The sequence below is a fragment of the Schistocerca nitens genome, chromosome 4 (genome assembly GCF_023898315.1).
Source record: "Schistocerca nitens isolate TAMUIC-IGC-003100 chromosome 4, iqSchNite1.1, whole genome shotgun sequence".
Classification (NCBI taxonomy): Eukaryota; Metazoa; Arthropoda; class Insecta; order Orthoptera; family Acrididae; genus Schistocerca; species Schistocerca nitens.
Window position 1 is genome coordinate 929,837,676 of NC_064617.1, and position 14,440 is coordinate 929,852,115.

The following is a 14,440-nucleotide window of genomic DNA, read 5'->3' on the forward strand; positions in this document are numbered from 1 at the left end:
GTGTCAGGATGTTAGCGAGATGACATTGTACAAACTCCACTTTGTTTTGCCAAAGAAAGTAAATTTTAACAATAAAACAAGAGATACGTAGATGTTACTTGAAATTTGATACTTCTGAGTGATTGGTTTTCAAGAGACAGCAAGTTTTACTTGTTACAAATGCAATGTTAACAAACATTACAGATGACCACCGATAAAATGTAGGTTCTACTATGTTTATTATTGTTGGTTATTACCAGTGTGTAATGTTTATTACTTTACACCTATTGTGTGATTTTTCTATTGAGAAATACAGTATATGAGTACATAGCATACAAACTGGCAGTGACTCCCACAACTCTCTTCTCCTTATCACCCTTACCTTCTAATAAATAAAGTACTTTCTAAGTGCCAAAATGTATTAGAATAAATAAAATGTCTATAAAATGCTGCACTGCACAGTATAACTATGGTGCGAGTCGCAATTTCTGAAATCCATTGCCTGTGGTCTCTGTCCTGCTGAGGAGCACCGCAGTCCTGGGTCCATGGATAAACCATGAAAATCCACTGCATTACGCCACACATAAACAGATCCGGCCTGTGGGCAGATCAGTGAGACTAGATCCAACAAGCAGGGCCTGAACATTTGTGGGAAATGACAGACTTCACATCGGCAGGCCCAATCCGTTAGACATACCCGCAGAAATGGCCTGCGGTTTTGGCCCATCGCAGAAATCTGCTCTGCTATTCACGAGTCACAGACAGCATGTTGATGAAATGAGACTGCGGTGATTGATCTATGCAACAGATAACTTGTGCGAATACTCTGAGAATCGACAATAATGAGGATAGGTAGCAACTCCCTTGAAAGACGACCACTGAGCCGCAGGCAGACACACAGGAAAGATTATCACAATTTCACAACTAAATTTTAAGCCATAGCCTTTGTCAATGAGACTGAAATGAGAATTAGTGTGACCTTGCAATGAGATGCGTTAAGAAATTACACATTTGTTTTTCTACTGAAAATGTAATGTTTCATAAACTTTTGACCTGACTTGACTGCACTTCCTCCACTAAAACCACTGTTTCAAGATTCTGTCACAACTGCAAGTGTATCAGGATGTTAGCGAGATGACATTGTGCAAACTCCACTTTGTTTTGCCAAAGAAAGTAAATTTTAACAAGAAAACAAGAGATATGTAGCTGTTACTTGAAATTTGATACTTCTAAGTATGCTGAAATTCCATGGAGAAGAAATAAAAAGTTTGAGGTTCGCCGATGACATTGTAATTCTGTCAGAGACAGCAAAGGACTTGGAAGATCAGTTGAACTGAATGGACAGTGTCTTGAAAGGAGGATATAAGACGAACAACAACAAAAGCAAAACAAGGATGTAGTTGAATTAAGTCGGGTGATGCTGAGGGAATTAGATTAGGAAATGAGACACTTAAAGTAGTAAAGGAGTTTTGCTATTTGGGGAGCATAATAACTGATGATGGTCGAAGTAGAGAGGATATAAAATGCAGACTGGCAATGGCAAGGAAAACATGTCTGAAGAAGAGAAACTTGTTAACATCGAGTATAGATTTAAGTGTGAGGAAGTCATTTTTGAAAGTATTTGCATAGAGTGTAGCCATGTTTGGAAGTGAAACATGGACGATAAATTGTTTAGATTAGAAGAGAATAGAAGTTTTCAAAATGTGGTGCCACAGAAGAATGCTGAAGATTAGATGGGTAGATCACATTACTAATGAGGAGGAGGTACTGAATAGAATTGGTGAGAAGAGGAATTTGTGGCAGAATGTGACTAGAAGAAGGGATTGGTTGGTAGGACATGTTCTGAGGCATCAAGGGGTCACCAATTTAGTATTGGAGGTCAGTGTGGAGGGTAAAAATCATAGAGGGAGACCAAGAGATGAATACACTAAGCAGATTCAGAAGGATGTAGGTTGCAGCAGGTACTGGGAGATGAAGAAGCTTGCACATGATACAGTAGCATGTAGAGCTGCATCAAAACAGTCTCTGGACTGAAGACCACAACAAGAACAACAACAAGGTGAAAGCATACTTAAAGACACCATAATCCCTCACACATTTCATTCAAGTCAAATACAATACAATAATAAGTAAAGAAATTCAATACTATAATACTGAAATGTCAATTAGAACTACATTACACAGAAGAGTCCCCGTGAAGGATCTCTTCCGTGGAATAAGAGTTACCCAATAGAGAATTCTCTCCATCAGTCTTAATTTCATCAAATAACACACAACACATTCACTACACTCTGAAAGATTGTTGAATAGATATACACCCGTATCTCTGACCCCTTTCTGGCATTGTATTGTACCCATAAAACTTAGGGAGAATTGTTTTTGTTATCATACATCATAAAATTGACAACTTCATACTCAGCATGAGAATGAATATAATGAAAATTGTATCAGGAGTTATAGTTTGGAAGAAAGTCAATCTGTGACGCTTGTTACTATGTGCAATAACTAAAATTTTAGGTTTCTTTCAAAACATTTCGACATGAAGATGTATTTCTTTGAAATGTAATCATTCAAGCAGAAAGAATGTGTACTGGATACGCATTTATTTTATGAAATGCACAATACAGAGGGGTAAATTACAGTGATATCATTCAGTGGAGTGTAGAAGGGTACAATACACATTGTTTGAGAAGAGGTGGAAAGAGGATAGAAATAATAAATGTTGATTTACAGTAGTAATATATTTCAGTAAGTCAAACCATTAACAGCAAATGGAGAATGTAGCTGTCATATCATTTAATGATGGTCAATCACTGTCAGTGTCATACATTTCAAAGCTATGTTCAATTACACAACAATATCAGCAATTTTTTTTATCTCAGATTGAAATTAATAATAACAGTACTAAGTACTGGTAATAATATACTGGAAGGCTAGCTGAAAAGTGTGATATTTTTCTGGGTTTATAGTGTTTTACTTTATCTATCCTTCTTTTTGGCTTTCATGTAAACCAGCTTGCTATAAGTTAGCTCTTTCACTTCAATTTCTGCAATCTGTGAACCAAAAGTCTGCAATGGGCATTATCATTATATAGAAACATTGGTGCCGTGAAATAAAACATTATACTTCCACATTTAATATCAGAAGAAAGGAAAGGCTATATTTCAACCACTATCTGATATTTTACTGATCAAAAATAAAAAAGTTACAATACTCAAAATCAAGTTTCACAAGTGGCAAGGATGGATGTCAGCATGTCTATTTCCTTGGTGCCTAACCAAGTTATGTTTGTATTTAGTTTTGTAATGACAGTGGCTACAGTGGAGGTGAGCCTCTTTGCCACACTCCACACGCTGATGCCTTGTCAGAGTGTCGCGATGACGGTACACACGGCCACAGGCGTCACATCTGAATAGAACTGCTGTAGATCCTAGAATATTTGCAGCGATGTTTATATCCACAGGTGGAATCTGGTGAAGTGAAAATATCCCTGAAAGACAGAATGCAGTCTATGCCAATTAAAAATACTTACAAAACATTCAACAAAAATATTTTACGGTAAAGAAGGAATTCTTTTCAAAAGCTGCCTACCTTGAAAAACTCAACACAATCTCATAGCAATGTCTACTTACTTTTAATAAAATATCTGATGTTATGAAACAACAGAAAGACATCATCAAAAAAGTGTGACACAAAACTCACTATTATTAAATTACTCCATTGAGCATTGTTCAAGAAGTTTTAAAAATTAATATTATCATTCCATTAAAGATTATAGCAAGTTATAATAATTACAGCACATATCATCATCTTTCTTGCTCCATTTTTGGACATGCAGCCACATAAATTCTGCTTCTTTTTCTAATATTTCGGCTGAATACCGTCCAGCCATCTTCAGAGTGAGCTGAGGTGACTAACGCTCTGGGCTGCACACGCAGTGGTTCGGTACTCGAGATTAAAAAGGTAGAGCAAGTGCTGGAGCATTAATCACCTCGGCTCACTATGAAGATGGCTGGACGGTATTCAGCCGAAATATTAAAAGAAGAAATTAAATTTATGCGGCTGCAGACCCGAAATTTTATGGAACAGTCTTTATGCCACGAAAACATGAAGATGCACATCATCTCTCTTATCTGAGACAGCAGTGTGGATTATATAATGTAATGAGCAGGCACTGTCACATTAAACTACAAGTGACAATTCAAAATCAGTTTCATCACAGCACACAGAAATTTTGAGAGCAAAATAAATAAAGCGTTTATTTTTCTTAAACTACCATGTAGTTACCAAAGGCCTTTTTTTCGTATGTTCTCTGCATTTTAAAGGTAAATCTATGCTGTTGGTTTAAGCTTTATATGATTATAGCACCTTATTTATTTGAATTCTTTTCACCAATTTTTTACCACCATTGTAATTGTCTTCTTGTGGAGCATTCCCTACTTAACTATTATTCTTGCACTGGTTTAGAGTCTGTTTCCCTTACTTATAAAACAAGGGTGTCTCATTCCTTGTAGTAATTATATCTGTTATTCATTGTTACCTCCTGTACGTGAATGGTGTGATGTCTTACATTCTCCCAGAAGGGCAGCAATTGGCATCTTTTGATGTAAACACATGTCCTCATACTTTTCTGCTAGCTGTCTGTGTAAAAGCATCAAAGTTGTGCAAATATATGATAGTACCATAAGTATTTACAATTTACCTTATCATCATGGTTTGGAAATGATTTCAGAATACCAAATTAATTTACTCTTCTTGTTTTTGTCCTACAGCATTACTGCGGAGTTAAGCATTTGTAACTTACATCCTTTGCCTTGCAGATTTTTTCACTGTAACTACTGTTACTAATTTACATCCCTAGATTGCAGCTGGGGAAAAATGTATTCTACGTATTTTAATTTACACAACTGTTATTCATTCCATTATGAACAGGGGAAATATACATTTGTTTTGTTAAGACTTCAACACTGCAATCTACACTCCTGGAAATTGAAATAAGAACACCGTGAATTCATTGTCCCAGGAAAGGGAAACTTTATTGACACATTCCTGGGGTCAGATACATCACATGATCACACTGACAGAACCACAGGCACATAGACACAGGCAACAGAGCATGCACAATGTCGGCACTAGTAGAGTGTATATCCACCTTTCACAGCAATGCAGGCTGCTATTCTCCCATGGAGACGATCGTAGAGATGCTGGATGTAGTCCTGTGGAACGGCTTGCCATGCCATTTCCACCTGGCGCCTCAGTTGGACCAGCGTTCGTGCTGGACGTGCGGACCGCGTGAGACGACGCTTCATCCAGTCCCAAACATGCTCAATGGGGGACAGATCCGGAGATCTTGCTGGCCAGGGTAGTTGACTTACACCTTCTAGAGCACGTTGGGTGGCACGGGATACATGCGGACGTGCATTGTCCTGTTGGAACAGCAAGTTCCCTTGCCGGTCTAGGAATGGTAGAACGATGGGTTCGATGACGGTTTGGATGTACCGTGCACTATTCAGTGTCCCCTCGACGATCACCAGTGGTGTACGGCCAGTGTAGGAGATCGCTCCCCACACCATGATGCCGGGTGTTGGCCCTGTGTGCCTCGGTCGTATGCAGTCCTGATTGTGGCGCTCACCTGCACGGCGCCAAACACGCATACGACCATCATTGGCACCAAGGCAGAAACGACTCTCATCGCTGAAGACGACACGTCTCCATTCGTCCCTCCATTCACGCCTGTCGCGACACCACTGGAGGCGGGCTGCACGATGTTGGGGCGTGAGCAGAAGACGGCTTAACGGTGTGCGGGACCGTAGCCCAGCTTCATGGAGACGGTTGTGAATGGTCCTCGCCGATACCCCAGGAGCAACAGTGTCCCTAATTTGCTGGGAAGTGGCGGTGCGGTCCCCTACGGCACTGCGTAGGATCCTACGGTCTTGGCGTGCATCCGTGCGTCGCTGCGGTCCGGTCCCAGGTCGACGGGCACGTGCACCTTCCACCGACCACTGGCGACAACATCGATGTACTGTGGAGACCTCACGCCCCACGTGTTGAGCAATTCGGCGGTACGTCCACCCGGCCTCCCGCATGCCCACTATACGCCCTCGCTCAAAGTCCGTCAACGGCACATACGGTTCACGTCCACGCTGTTGTGGCATGCTACCAGTGTTAAAGACTGCGATGGAGCTCCGTATGCCACGGCAAACTGGCTGACACTGACGGCGGCGGTGCAGAAATGCTGCGCAGCTAGCGCCATTCGACGGCCAACACCGTGGTTCCTGGTGTGTCCGCTGTGCCGTGCGTGTGATCATTGCTTGTACAGCCCTCTCGCAGTGTCCGGAGCAAGTATGGTGGGTCTGACACACCGGTGTCAATGTGTTCTTTTTTCCATTTCCAGGAGTGTATATTTAGTTCAGTTCAAATCTGAAGTAGCGTGATTTGAATGCAAGACCTGTAGACTAACAGTCGTACCACAACATATGGCTGAAGACAAAGACAGATAAAATTGAATAGTTCTGCATACTTGAAAAGATGGAGCTGTTGCTCTAGTGCATTGCATTCACAGATACTTCCACATCATGACTAAATACAGCATCACCAAGTAAGAATTTTTTTTTTCCATCTCCTTAAATATGTGTACCCATATTTCCATTGCTGCACCTGTCATGTCATTTAAGCAGTACTGAATGTAAAGAATATTAAAAGTAATATACAAGATAAAATGCTGTAATTATGAATCAAGTGTAATGTACTGTATATATAAGTCCTCACCAGTTCTAAAATAAATTATCATCATAACCTCTGCTACTCACTGGTCATACAGCAGACTTTGCCAAGTCGGAGCGCCATCTGTAATACAGGTTTGGGATTTCGATTTTCTGGACAGTGCAATGGTTTTGAGAACTTGGGCAAACTGGAGTCACTACATCCCACATGGGTTACCAGTTGTTTAGTTTTATTATACACATTTTTAGCATTGACAAAAATTACTTGGCGCACGAAACTTATTTCATACTAAGTCAGTAGGTGTTAACAATGAACGTTATATCAATTCCAACCATACACAGTAATACAGGATGTAAAAGAAAATGGGAAAAGTGTTATGCACACTCCAAAATAACTGGATTCAACAATATCTGAAAATGTAACTGAAGTAACCTGAAATGTGCTAGATGTTTGAATTATGAACTTTAGCAGTTCTCTGCAGGGTTGTTTGACAATATTACTTCTGGATGCCCTGAATCTAGGTTTTTTTATGCATAGCGTCTATCCACAAATGAAGAGTTACTGCCCTTAATACCACAGCTTGCAGGACACTGAGAACAACATGATCCGATTGCCTCAGCACCTCATCTGACTTTTACAGATTTTATGCAGCTCTCCAACACTTTAATTGAAATTTGTTTCTAATTTTGTCCTGAGTTATCTGCCGCACCCTCTCAACCAGTAATATGTAGCTCTGTAACTGATGATTATATCAGGAGGATACATTCTCAAAAATATTCAAATGCTTCTACAGCTGTTGTACTATACGATACTTTTAATTTTAGAAGTACACACCACTACATGTGCTTCATCCTGTAATGCAGCCATACAAGTACCAACAATTTACATTGGATATGGACTTTAGCCTGAGAGAAGAACAATACCGCAGGGGCAAGACTCAGAGAAACCATTCAAAACTAAGTAAAAGGGTATGGTGCAGTATGTGGGTTGGGGTACAAGACTGGTAGAGATAATAAATGATATTCTGTTCTAGTAACTGCCAGTGAGGGAGTTAATGGACTTGATGAGAAGGATAGAATTTCCTTCCTATCCTGTATGGCAAATCCCACTTGACCCAGGTTCTGGGCGACTTTTCCAAACTCTACCCTTTTTTCCTAAACCTCACCCATCCTTTCCCTTCACCCCTCTTCTTTCCCCTCCAACCCATCTGCCAGAACAAGGAGCCACTGTCTCCAAAAGTTAGCAAACTGTAACACCTTTTATTTGTGTGTCCTCCTTCCATCTCTTGGTGGGTAGATTTTTTATTTATCTTATACATATATTTTCAAAAATTGATTATTTTTGTTGATAGCATTATGTACTGATAATAAACAACTAGATGAATCGCTGAACAACATGGTGTTTAATGCCATTGACTGTATTTTGCTTGATGCAACCTTGTTTCCATCCCACTTGACAAGCAGCCTACTAACAGTTAGCTTCATGTACAACTTTTAACTTCAAATACTGCATTTTATGAAATAAAACTGAATACTGAAAAGTGAGATCACCAAATAAAAACAATATTTAAATGAAAGAAAACATTGGACTTCCAGTTTTAATACATATTCAAGTAAACAAAAGCAATCTTTTATACTTCTCTGACATTTTGTTATTTTTTTATTCAAATAGCTCCAAATAACGCTCACAACTGGTAATGATGAAAGACACCATGCCTGGCTCTCTGATGCCTAACCAAATCATGTTTGTGTTTAGTTTTGTAATGGCACTGACTACAATGCAGGTGTGCCTCTTTGCCACATTCCACACGTTGGTGTCTTGTCAAAGTCTCACGGTGACGGTATGCTCGGCCACAGACGTTGCATTCGAATAGAACTGCTGTTGGTCCTAGAATATTTGCAGCAATATTTACACCCAGAGAGGGAATCTTGTGAAGCGAAAATATCCCTGAAAGACAGAATGCAATCTATGCTAATTAAAATTATTTATTAGCACTCAATAATAAAATATTCTGCTTTGAGAAACTCTACAGCAATGGCCACTTACATTTAACAAAGTTAGTCATGACAGGGAGAGCTTTCATTTTCATGACAGGAAGATATTTCATTTTCTCACAAGTAAAAACTTAAAACCAATTATTCATCTCACAGACTCAGAAATGATGAGATCATTATAAACAAAGCACTACATATTCTTGATCTACCACTTAGTTATGCTAGTGTCTTTTTGCAGAAGTTCTCTGAATTTTGAAGGCAAATCTGTGCTGTATGTTAAAGGCTTAGCTATGATTATAACATCTTGTTTAGTTCAAAGCTCTTTCTCCCAATATTTTACCACAATTACAGCTGTTTTCTTGTGGGATATTCTCCATTTCACTGTTGCTCTCAGTCTAGTTTCAATTCTGCTTCATCAATTTATAAATCAACAGCGACCAGTCCTCTGTTATAGTGAAAGGTACTACTGATTAGGTAGTGCCCTTCCTGTACCAAATATAACATAAATATATAGCACCACAATATGTATTTACAGTTAACTATACTTTCTTCCATTCCAACGGACTTCAAAATCCAAAGTTCTACTTAGACTTGTCAACATTTTTTTTTACTACAGCGTTACTTTGGAGTCTACCATTTTTGACTCAGTTCACCAGCCTTGCTGCTTTCTTTCTAGTATCCAGAATTACTAAGTCACCTGTCTAGAACTGCACATGGGGCAAAATGTTGTTATATGAAAATTATTTTTACTTTGCACTTACCTAAACCATTATTTGATACATTACAAAATGGACAAAAATATTTTATCTTGCCTTTGTTAACAGTTCTGCACCACAATTCATTCTTAGTCTAGTCAATTAATCACTATACTACAACAAGGGGCTGAAAAACCTAGTTACAAAAAATGTAACAGCTCTTCAATCTAGTGTATTGCCCCTCACAAGAAACAATATGACTGCTGCTCTTCATGACATCTGCAGACACTCCCATATTCACAGAGCATTCCTTCAGGAAAGAAATGTTTCTTCAAGCATCCATACCTTCAGTTATCAACCTATTTTCTTTTCAGTAACCAAACCTGCTAAAACAGAAGGAGAGAAAACCACAAAAACAGCTGCTAAATGCCTGCAGTTACTGGTATCAAAGAAGTATCCTTTTCAGTTCAACAATTTTATTAAAATTGATAGCACAGAGAAAGATTGTGATAACTCAAACATGATGAATAAAGACAAATTGAGCGACAAATGTAATGTAATATTCTTAACAATTAGGTGGTTAAAAATGAAACAAATAACTTTCATATACAAATGCATGATCTCACGACGTTATGTCTGAATAAAATCATCTTGGCCTTCCATCCACATTTAGTGGTTATACATCCCCGAGCTTCTGGTGGAGAGCTTCTCGGCCACTGTCAGGCAGGAACTAACTGTCGTGTGAATACTGTCCTCATTTGTTCATAGCTATGGTACTGGTTGTAATGCCACATGCCTTCTATCGTGATGGACTGCGTACTGCTGATGTTACAGGCAGCATCATGCTTATACATGGTCATGGATAAGAGCAGCAACTGACCAGCCATCAGGTACCACTTTCCAATAGCAGAGGAAGACTTGGCTGAGAGCTCATGGACATACAACCACTTGACACAGATAAAAACCCAACAAGACTTTATTCAAAAACCTTAATACTGGATAAAATTCGCCAGAAATAACAACCCAAATCTGATGTACTGACCCCTAATTGAACACCATTTAAAAATGGGAAAACAGTTGTGTAGTGCAGGGAATTATAAATAAGTAGCCATTTATTGGAGAATCAAAGAGTGAAAATGACTTGTCATATACGTTAAAAAAGCTACAAATAATTCAAAGTAAGACCACACAATGAAGCACTATCTTTTATACTGGTATAACATAAACATGTTTCAAATAAGTATTTATAAAGCCCCAGTGAAAGCCACATGCCTATGTTTCAGATACTATTGGGAAAACTTTAAAACACAAACGTGTTACTTGTCAACCAAAAAAGACCAGTAATAGTTTACCCTGACTACAATGATAATATTTGCAGAGACAAGTAAGTGACATGTACATTACTTACAACTTACAGGGTTAACACAGTGGCAGACTTTCGACATAGACTTCGGTAGCACAGTGACACCTTAATTGAACAGTTTTTAATGTTAAGGCATACGGATGGTGGGAGAGGAGAGGAGGGGGAGAGCAGAGTTGTTTAATGTAACTCTACATATGTTTGTCTCTGTGAAAAAATCTATATTTGTCTCCATGGAAAAATCTATTTCCAAAGTGTAAGTGTAAAGTGTGAATGAATACAACAAAAAAGAAACAACAGATGTGTCAAGTGTGAATGAATACAACAAAAAAGAAACAACAGATCATAAAAGAAACAGTAGATGACAAATGAAATTAAAATACCACAAAGGGAGAACTGCAACAAATAGTTACAACACACAGGGATGAGCAACTGATGTTAACTTTCGAAAGAAGTACTGCACATTTTGAGAACACCTGCAAAAAAATTTAAAATCCATGCACATTATATACAAAATTATTAATACCAAAATCAAAACGATATAGAACAGAGGAGGCAATCAAAGATCAAGATTAGTAACATTATTTAAGAAAATGAGTAAATAATGCTTGATAGTACACATACATCAAGTTTCATAATCACATGCTAAGAATGGTAGTTTAAATGAAAAGCGCAGTACAATACATGTAAGAAATAGTACCACTAATACATAATATTTTCAAGGTTTCATGTGTTCTACCAAAATTAAGATATATAATAACCTTACAAAAAGCAAGAACTCTCGTGCAGTTGGTTAAATATTTCAAGAAAAATACAAAAAACGCATTCTACTCACACAGCTATTGTAGTCAATCATAAAGGTAACATGTCATTTCCATGAAGTTCCTCTACAAGAAAAGTGTTGTTATCCTATTTTTTAAGTCCTATGATAAGGAATGTGTAAATTTGTATATTAGTAATTAGGCCAGCTTCACTGCTAACTCACGTGTTCAAAGTTTCCAAAATGGTACAAAATATTCTATATTGTCTAGGACATCTTCCTCCATCTTAATTACCCCTTGTCTTCACAACAGATGAGACCTTCTCAAACTAGGATTGTTTCCTCCCTAAGAACAGGACACACATTTCCAAAATGTAGATAAAATTTTTTTCCCTCTTTTATGTATGACTATCTGCAGTACTTTGCATTTTGTGTCACGAATGTAACTACTGGCCTGTCACGCGTCTCCTTATAATGTTACAATTATATTCAAGAAAAGTTAGAACCTCCTCCAACAAATCTTGGCATAAGTCATAACCCAGATTCTACAAAGGACTTCCTAATGGACACTGAGCAAGGTGGCTCAGCATTCCGAATGACAGCAGTTCAAATTGCCGCTCAGCCCTTCAGATTCCGGTTTTCCATCGTTTTCCTCAATAATTTCAGATTACTGATGTGCTGGTTCTTTTGAAGTTGACACTGCCAAATTTCTTCCCACTACTTACCCTGTCCGAGCTTGTGCCTCATCTCTGTTAAGCTTGTCACCGATGCGACATTAAACCCCAATTTTTCTTTGTTCCTCTCTTCCTGCTATACAGTCCATCAATCAAATGACCAACAGCATAAAAATATTTATCCAGCAAAATTTCACAAACTAGTATTTTCTGTATGCAAATCACAAAATACTTTTGGAGAGTTTTGTGATATGTCATGAAGTATACAATTAACAGCTCATTCCCTAACATTTACGTAACAGGCGAGAAATCGACTACCCCTTACCTTAGAAAAATACAGCAAGTATAGATCTGTACATGAAAGTATGCAATTTCATACAAAGGTGGGAGAAAGGCAATATGTGCAATACACTGCTCAAAGCTTTGAATTTAGGCATGCTGATTATCTATAAATCTCATATTTATTATGCATAAATAACATTAAGTTCTCATTCAGTCACTCTTTTATTTAAATCACTAATGGGTTTGACAGGTCATTTCCCCATTTACTCCTTGTACTGCATTTATGGCATGTGCAAGTGATGTATTCCTGCAGGCAATGGTGAGATAAAAGGTGTATAGTTGCTCTAAACATTTGTGCATATTTTTTGGAATTATACAAAATGTGTAACAGAACAGTAACACTTACTAGAGGCTGCCATAGCACATCACCTGTAAAAGTCACTATAGATTTGATACAAACTTTGTCACTCTTAAGGCAAAGACCTGTCACAACAAGTATTTTGGAATTCTGCAAGTATTGTGTTAAACGTAACATCAGCAACTGTTGTTCTAGACCCAATGAAGCGGTCAAACAGTTGGCTTACTTTCCATATCTTTATTCATTCATAAGTTATTATGTTTTGGGAAGAACATTCATTTGGAAACACAAACTTGTTGCACAGAATGTAATATTTTCCATACATCGTTAAACCTGCTCCAAAACTGTTTACGCAACTGGGTATACAAACAACAACTCCACAACATGTAAACCTTAGAAGTTTCCATTATATAACCAGAAATTTTGTGATAATTTTGTTTCACAACAAATTAGTGTATTTATACTATTCTTAAAGTTTTTCCACACCTCGATAATGTAAGAGCTGCGTTTGTTGTCAATTACCAGGACATACTATTATTCCCTGTTTCCAGCTATTACATTGTCTATAATTCCTTGCATATATTTCATAAACATCAGGTAAGGTGATAGCTGCGGGAAACTTACATCTAATACCTATAACTTTTTTAATATAGATTATGTTGACCTGCCATTAACACAGATCTGCAACATTGCTGTACATTCAGTTATAAAGCCTTTAGCTATGGCACAGACTACTTTTTTCATTTCTATTACAGAGGTAAAAATTACTCCATCATACAACATTCATGTTTCTTTAAACAATTCCCTAGTTGTAACACGTATTTTTATTTAATATTTCATATGCCTTTACATATCAATTTAAATGCAAGCAATTCACTTCATATTGTCCTCTTACTTATGACAGATTTTATATTTGTCCCCCTTCTGAGTACACCCCCTCCCACCGCCCTCCACCCCACACCCCCATCCCTAATCACGACACTATCTCTCCGAAAACTAGTACACAGAAATTTATTGATTTTCATGTGCAAGCTGTAGTTTTTGAACCAATAACCTTATGATAAAAATTAAACGTCACACAATCGAAAATCTGACATGCCTGTGGACGGAGAGTGTGGGTCTGAATTCTGATGCCAAAGTCATCATTATGTTCCAATCCAATACAATGTACGAAATTCGGATCTCGCATTAATTCAGAAGGCAATCAAAAGCATAACTTATTGGCTGTGCTACAAATTATCTGATTATCTTCATTCTAGACTTAACCATTGTTGTTAGATGACCAGAATTCTTCACTGTAAACAAGCCTTTATTCTTATGTCATGTAGATACTTGTTGTTCCACAATACCTACCTGCATGACCATGCAGGTGTTAGAATAGCAGTAGGAGACAAAACGCATATATTCAATACAGAGACCACAGCAGCTTTCTGCAAAGTTGAGTAAACACAAATAGTTTATGACAGTGTAATGACAGTTAAACATTACTGCACTTTCTGAAAGCCGAATCACCTTTTTTATATACACCTGGACCCATACAGAAACCCTGAAGTTTCCCTTTATGATGAGATTTATGAAACACAATGAATGAATGAATGAATGAATGAATGAATGA